We start from the raw sequence: 7280 nt of genomic DNA, 5'->3' as shown, positions 1-7280 counted from the left end.
TACGACGAGGCATATATTTATCTCTTTGACGTTTTATTTAAATTCAAAATCATTTATATACTGTTGCGCGTACACACACACACACACACACACACACACACACACACACACACACACACACTTATAAATACATTAATGCACGAGAGAGAGAGAGAGAGAGAGAGAGAGAGAGAGAGAGAGAGAGAGAGAGAGAGAGTCAAAATGAAAAGGTAATGTTATTTTTTATGCCTGCGTAATGGAATATAAAAGAAGAATGTTTGAAATAGAAAAGGAATGAATAAGGAAATGACTCGTAAAAGACGGCTTGTGTGTGTGAGAGAGAGAGAGAGAGAGATCGTAAAGGCGAATTTAGAAACGACATAAAATAGCTATTGCAGTGTTATATTCTCTCTCTCTCTCTCTCTCTCTCTCTCTCTCTCTCTCTCTCTCTCTCTCTCTCTCTCTCTCTCACACACACACACACACACACACACACACACACACACACACTTCTAACATATTTCACTCTGAGATAACACGACCTCATTAAAACTCTACGGTACGGGCTTGCCATGTTTCACTACCACCGGCCTCTTATCTCGCCTCATGTTAGCGTCTCTCTCCTCTCTACCTATCATGTTTACCTACTGGATGAAAGGCTTGAATTTTCCAGCCTTACTTCCCCCTGCTATTTAATGTATATGAAGGTTAAAGCAAATAAGGAGCGGATATTAAAGTTATAAGATCTTGAATTATGTATAAAAGAGAGAGAGAGAGAAGCATTGCAATTCAAGACGTATGTAAGTAATGAATGATTAATTTCCGGATATCAAAGAGATTCTGGCATTGAGTGTTTTGAAGTTACGAAAAGTGTTAAGCAAATTAGCGAGCAACTCCAAAGGCAAGAAAAATAAACACTTGTTAAAGACGATGAAAGGAGTGAGGCGGTGGAAGGAGAGAGAGGTAAGATTGATATAGAAGAGAGAGGAGAGAAGAAGAAAGGCGAACTGAAAGGAGGAAGAAAGAGAAAAGTATGAGAAGGAAAATAAAGAGTGAAGAGAAGAGGAGAGTTTAAGAGGAAGGATAAAGGCGGGAGATAAGAAAGGAGAGCTGAAAGGAGGATAAAAGTGAATAGGATCTGAACGAAAAAAAGGAGGAAGTAGAAGAGAGTCTACGAGAAAGGATAAAGACGAGAAATATGTCAGTTTCCAGGAATATATAGCACAGCAAAGGATGGTAACGATATAGTCAGCAGATGAAGGAGGTAGAAAAGAAATGGAAGAATTGAAAGACTAACGGAGTAAAAGAGAACTGAGAGAAGGAGGTAGAATGGAAGGAGAGTAGAGTAGGAAGAGGATATGAGGAAAGAGTATGAAACAAGAGGGAGATATTGAAGATTGAAGGAGAAGGAGGAAGCAGGGAAGGAGAAACTGAAGATGGAAATGAAAGAGATTGAAGAAAGATGGTAAAATTTAAGAGTAAATGAAGGGAAAGAGGAGGAGTAGGATTAAGAGGAAGCAAGGAAGGGGAAAATAAAGATGAAAAAGAAGGAGGTCGAAGGAAGATGGTAAAACTGACGAGTGGATGAAGGAAAAATAAGGAAAACTAGGATGAAATCAGGACGGAGGTGAAGGAATTAGAACGTAGGAGGGGAAGACCTTGATGGAGGAATGGGGGAAATAATGAAGGTAATAACGATGAAAGGTAAGGAAAGGGAGCAAATAATTAACGGAGCAATTAGGGGAGAATGATTAAGTAAGAGAGAGAGAGAGAGAGAGAGAGAGAGAGAGAGAGAGAGAGAGAGAGAGAGAGAGAGAGAGAGAGAGAGAGAGAGAATTAATTATGTAAGACCTGTGTATTTTTCTATCCGTTTCAGAGTTGTTGCTTTTTACTTCGATGTGTGAATGATATTTTATATATATATTTTTTATTTTCTTTATCGGGGCGTGAAAAGTCGTTTGAGTCGCGGCTTAATCTCTTTGCTGTCGCCTGATTGACATGCTTTTTTATTTTGGAGATTATAAATTATTTGGGTTGTCGTTGTTTTTTATTCCATCCAGTATTTTTCTTTCTGTATAAATTGACGTAATGTTTTTATTTTATTTTATCAAGTGTTCTTTTCCTAACTTTTCAAGCATATAGATGGAAGGTTATATTGTTGTATTCTTTATTCGTATTGTTTTTTTTTTTTCATATATATATTGTATGTAGTGTTATTTTTTTAACTTTTTTTAGCATATAGAAGTCGGTAACTTTTTATGCCTTTCTGTCTTTCTGTCTGTTTATTTGTCTAGCTGTCTGTCTGTTTGTTTGTCATTCTCATCTCTATCTATCTGTCTATGTCTATCTATCTGTATCTATCTATCTAAATATACAGTAACTCATTTCCATTCTCGCTCGCCTGTCAGAACCAATATATCACAATGTTATTTTTTTTCTCTCAATATATAAAATACTTTTTTTTTTAATTTTACTGGCACATCAGAACCATTTATTTATATGTGTTTTAGTGTTATTATTATTATACATTAGTGGCTCCTTGTTTTTTTCTCTCTCCCTCATGATCAGATGGTTTTATTTTATTTAAACGCATCCTCTTTCACGCCTCATTCGCTTTCTCTCTCTCTCTCTCTCTCTCTCTCTCTCTCTCTCTCTCTCCCACACACACACACACACACACACACACACACACACACACACACACACGCTTAATATTTAAACTCCTTTCATTTTTAGTTTCATTCTGTGCCTCCCTGTTTTTCTCTCTCCCTCATAAGCTGATTTTTCCTTCATCGTATTCTCTCTCTCACGCCTCATTGCCTTTATAAATAACGCTTGACTTTTTATAAACCCCCATCGCGCCGGCGGACACACTTAACCTTTAGACTTGTTATTGTAGCTTCACGGAGGTCAATTGCCACCACCCACGACTCATTCTATTTCATAATTTATTGTGGCCTTTTGTTTTCTCTTTGTCCTTTCTCACTACTCAGGCTTAAGTTGTTTTGTTTTGTTTTTGTTTTTTGCTGTCATCCATTCGTTCCACTTTACTCCTCCTCTTCTTCTCCTCCTCCTCCTCCTCCTCCTCCTCCTCCTTCTTCTGCGTTTTCTATTTTTGCTATTCTTCTTCGTTCTCTTTCTCCTCCTTATCCTTTTCTTTATGTTTTGCTGTTTCTTCCTGTTTCCCTGCCTCCCTTTTCTGTTTCTGATTCTTTGTTTATTTCCTATCTCCTCCTTCTCCTTGTCCTCCTCCTCCTCTTCCTCTTTCTCCTTCTTCTCTTCTTTCCCATTAAATCCTCCTCCTCCTTCTCCTTCTCTTATTTCACTTCCTCTGCCTCATCCCCTTCTTCCTCGTCCTCTTTGACTTTCTTCCCCTTCTCCTCCTCCTCCTCCTCCTCCTCCTCCTCCTCTTCCTGTGGTCATATATTCCCCTCGGTTTCCCCCTAATCCCCATCTGCCTGGTCCCCTTTTTTGTGGCTTAGCGTCCTTTCCATCCCCTCTTCCCCACCCCCTCCTCTCTTCCCCTCTTTGGTTTCATCCCCCTTCCCCTTTTTTTTTCCTCCCTTCCCTCTACTCCTGTCTTCTTCAACTTTTACTTTTCCTCTTCCTCCTCCTTCCTTCCCCTTCCCCCTCTTTCTTCTCTCCCATTATCTTTCCTTCTCCTCCCACTCTCGCTTTTCCTTCCTCTGCAATCTCCTCTTTCTTTTCCCTTCACTTCTCTTCCCTGTCTTCCCGTTCTCTCCTCCTCCTTCTCCTTCTCCTCTTCCCTTACCTTTAGTCATCTGTTACTTCGCCTTCTCTTTCCTTCTTCTCCTCCCGTCCTTTCCTCCCCTTTCCTCTTTCCCCTTTTCCTCCATTACTCTTCCCCTACCCTCCTCCCTACCTTCCCCCCTCCCCCCTTTGGCGACGGTCCTCCGCTTAGAATAAAGACCAACACTACTTGTATATCCCTTGCGGCTTCCTTCCTCCTCCTCCTCCTCCTCCTCTTCTTCTTCTTCTTCTTCTTCTTCTTCTTCTTCTTCTTCTTCTTCTTCTTCTTCTTCTTCTTCTTCTTCTTCTTCCTCCTCCTCCTCCTCCTCCTCCTCCTCCTCCTCCTCCTCCTCCTCCTCCTCCTCTTCTTCCTCTTCCTTTAACTTTTCCTCCTTCGTTAATCCATATTCTCCTCCTCTTTCTCCTTTTAATGCCTCCTCTTAGTTTTTTTTTCCTTGTCCTCCTCTCCTCCTCTTCCTCTTTCATTTCTTCCTTTGTCTTTTCCTCTTTTATCAGTGTTTCCTCTTCTCTCCTCTTTCCTCTTGCTTATTATTTTTTCCTCGAATTCCTTTGCCACATCTTTCTCCTCCTCCTCTTCCTCCTTCTCCTCCTCCGCTGACTCAACCTCTCCTCCTCCTCCTCCTCTTCTTCGTCTTCCTCTTCCTTCTGCAGCAACCATTAGCATACCGCAGAAACTTTCCTCGGAATTTGACAGATTTTGGACAAACGCTCGTGATCAAGAGAGAGAGAGAGAGAGAGAGAGAGAGAGAGAGAGAGAGAGAGAGAGAGAGAGAGAGAGAGAGAGAGAGCGTGTGTTGTACTTCAGAGTGAAACATGAGCTACTGCAATTTTAAAAGAATTTCCCGGCGCGAGAGAAATTTCAGAGCGCGGGAAAGCGGGATTTTTTTTTTTTTTTTTTTTTTGAGACAGTCTTTCCGGAAGTATTTGGAGGCACGTAGCGAGAGAGAGAGAGAGAGAGAGAGAGAGAGAGAGAGAGAGAGAGAGAGAGAGAGAGAGAGAGAGAGAGAGAGAGGGTGGTATTTAAGTCACTGTTGCGTTGATAATATTTTGGAGTGTTTTACGAGGCTTTTTATTCAATTATTTATTTATTTATTTATTTTGCTCTTCATCTTCATTTAAAAGCCATCACGTATTTATAATATTGGAGTGGAAGTCGTTTTCTATTCTAATAGCTCTTTGAATTAATGACCTCGTAACCTATATATGCTTTTTTCTTCACGAGATTAAGTTCTTATTATTTATTTTTATTATCTTTGTTATCAAAATCGGCATCTATATTTTCATTTCTCATGGCTATATATTGCTCATCTTTTTTTGTCATGTCTACTGGGAGCTTACATGGTTTCTCTCTCTCTCTCTCTCTCTCTCTCTCTCTCTCTCTCTCTCTCTCTCTCACACACACACACACACACACACACACACACACACACACACACACACACACACACACACATACACCATGAACTTCACTCCATAACCTTAACCTTGACCTCTTCGTCCCCAGTGCTGCGTCCTGCGGGTCACACGATTCATGACCTTTGGCTGCGAGCGAGTCCCTGAGGCGAGGCTGCGAAGGTCACTGCATTAAACGGTAATTACTATGTTGATTTTTGTGTGTGCGTCCGTGCGTTGTTACTTTTGCCAATGGAAAACTTCTGTGCCCTTCCCTCTTCCTGTTTTCCCCTCCCCCCTTTTTTTTTACAACAGAGGATAGTTTTTTTACAGTAGAGGAAACAGTTCAAGGGCAGAAAAGAAGGAAACGATAATGAAAGGTAAAAAAGCCCGCTACTCACCGCTCCTGTTTCTGTTGCCTATGTATGCCTTTGCTATGTCCCTCCTTCCCTTTTATCTCTGTTGAATTCTCCTCCTCTTCCTCCTTCTCCCACTACTGTCAACAATGGGTGACTATTCTCTGCTTCCCCTTCCATTACTGTTGTTTCTGTTGCACACGAAGGACGATTCCCTCTTTCCTTCTCTCTATTTCTTACTCCTTCCCTTTTATCTCTGTTTAATTCTCCTCCTCTTCCTCCTTCTCCCACTACTGTCAACAATGGGTGACTATTCTCTGCTTCCCCTTCCATTACTGTTGTTTCTGTTGCACACGAAGGACGATTCCCTCTTTCCTTTTCTTTATTTCTTACTCCTTCCCTTTTATCTCTGTTTAATTCTCCTCCTCATCCTCCTTCTCCCACTACTGTCAACAATGGGGGACTATTCTCTGCTTCCCCTTCCATTACTGTTGTTTCTGTTGCACACGAAGGACGATTCCCTCTTTCCTGCTCTCTCTATTTCTTCCTTCTCTTCCTCCTGGTCCTCTGTTCCCCTCCCTCTGCATCCTCCGCTTTTTGCCAATGGATGTCTTATGCCGTTGTTACTGTTTCCAATGGATTAGTGTTATATGGCCTCCCCTCTTCCCTGCTCTCTCTAGTTCATCATTCTGCTCTACCTCCTTCTCTTATTTTGCTTTCTCATCATCATCCTCTTTTTCTTCATCCTCTTTGACTTTTTCTCCCTCCTCCTCCTCTTTGCTTGTAAGTGGATAAAGGAGAAAACAGTTACTCTCCTTGGCGCTAACTGACTGACCAAATTATGAGGTATTGGTGAAAAAGTGGAAATCTGTCGTCGTCTCAGCATTTCATCATTACTTTTTTATAATCAGGTTTGTGGAATATGTGAAAAATGGAAATAATTCGCCTCCTCAGTATTCCATTGCCGCTATTTTTTAAGCATGTTTCCAGCGTACGCGAGGTTTGCATTCAGCGTTTCCGATACATTTCTCGTCATCCAGGAACACACACAAAAAAACAGTGCATTTACATATATATCGAATCGTAAAACATTTGAGTCCGAATATAATGCGATACAGGAAACTCAACGCTGAACGCTGGAAGAGAGAGGAGGTCAGGTAGGGATGGGCAGGTAGACGAGAGAGAGAGAGAGAGAGAGAGAGAGAGAGAGAGAGAGAGAGAGAGAGAGAGAGAGAGAGAGAGAGAGAGAGAGAGAGAGAGACAAGAACGGGGTGAGTCACAATATTAAACTGACATCCTTCCATCACGCCCACGACACCTAAATGTCAGTCGCATGTTTATGGAAATTGACGAGTCCCCTGTTATAGTGAGAGAGGCTTAGATTAGTCCTCCGTTGGAATAGACTATCGGAGAAGGATATTAAGTAGTGGCAATTTTAGTAGTAGTAGTAGTAAGTGTTGTTGTTGTTGTTTGTTGTTGTGGCTACGTTTACAATAGTAGTAGCGAAAATCGTAATAGTAGTGGTAGAAGTGAGGTTAGAAGGAGTAACTGGTGGTAGTGGAGATGTTCGTAAAAGCATCATTACAAGGAATAGGAGTAGGATTAGGAGTGACAGGTCTAGTAGTGGTGGCGTTCGTAAAAATGTCAAGAGGAGGAGGAGGAGGAGGAGAAGGAGTAACAGTACTGATAGTGATGGTGTTCGTAAAAGTATCAACAGGAGGAGAAAGAGAAGGAGTAGGAGGCGTAGGAGGATGAGTAACGGTGTGAGTACTGAGGGTCATA

At 41.4% G+C, this 7280-nt stretch overlaps 1 protein-coding gene across 2 annotated transcripts in view; it reads left to right on the top strand.

The window, feature by feature from the left end:
- The window catches only part of LOC127002445 (UDP-glucuronosyltransferase 2A3-like), a 271862-nt gene that overhangs the window by 180258 nt on the left and 84324 nt on the right, over positions 1-7280 (top strand). For both annotated transcript variants that reach the window (XM_050868421.1, XM_050868433.1), the window contains exon 4: positions 5255-5341. The gene's annotated coding sequence lies outside the window, so the exon portion shown is untranslated. The remainder of the gene's footprint in view (positions 1-5254; positions 5342-7280) is intronic.

The sequence above is a fragment of the Eriocheir sinensis genome, chromosome 2, assembly GCF_024679095.1.
Source record: "Eriocheir sinensis breed Jianghai 21 chromosome 2, ASM2467909v1, whole genome shotgun sequence".
Taxonomy (NCBI): Eukaryota; Metazoa; Arthropoda; class Malacostraca; order Decapoda; family Varunidae; genus Eriocheir; species Eriocheir sinensis.
The sequence above is the reverse complement of the archived record's forward strand: the minus strand, read 5'-3'. Positions and strand labels throughout refer to the sequence as shown.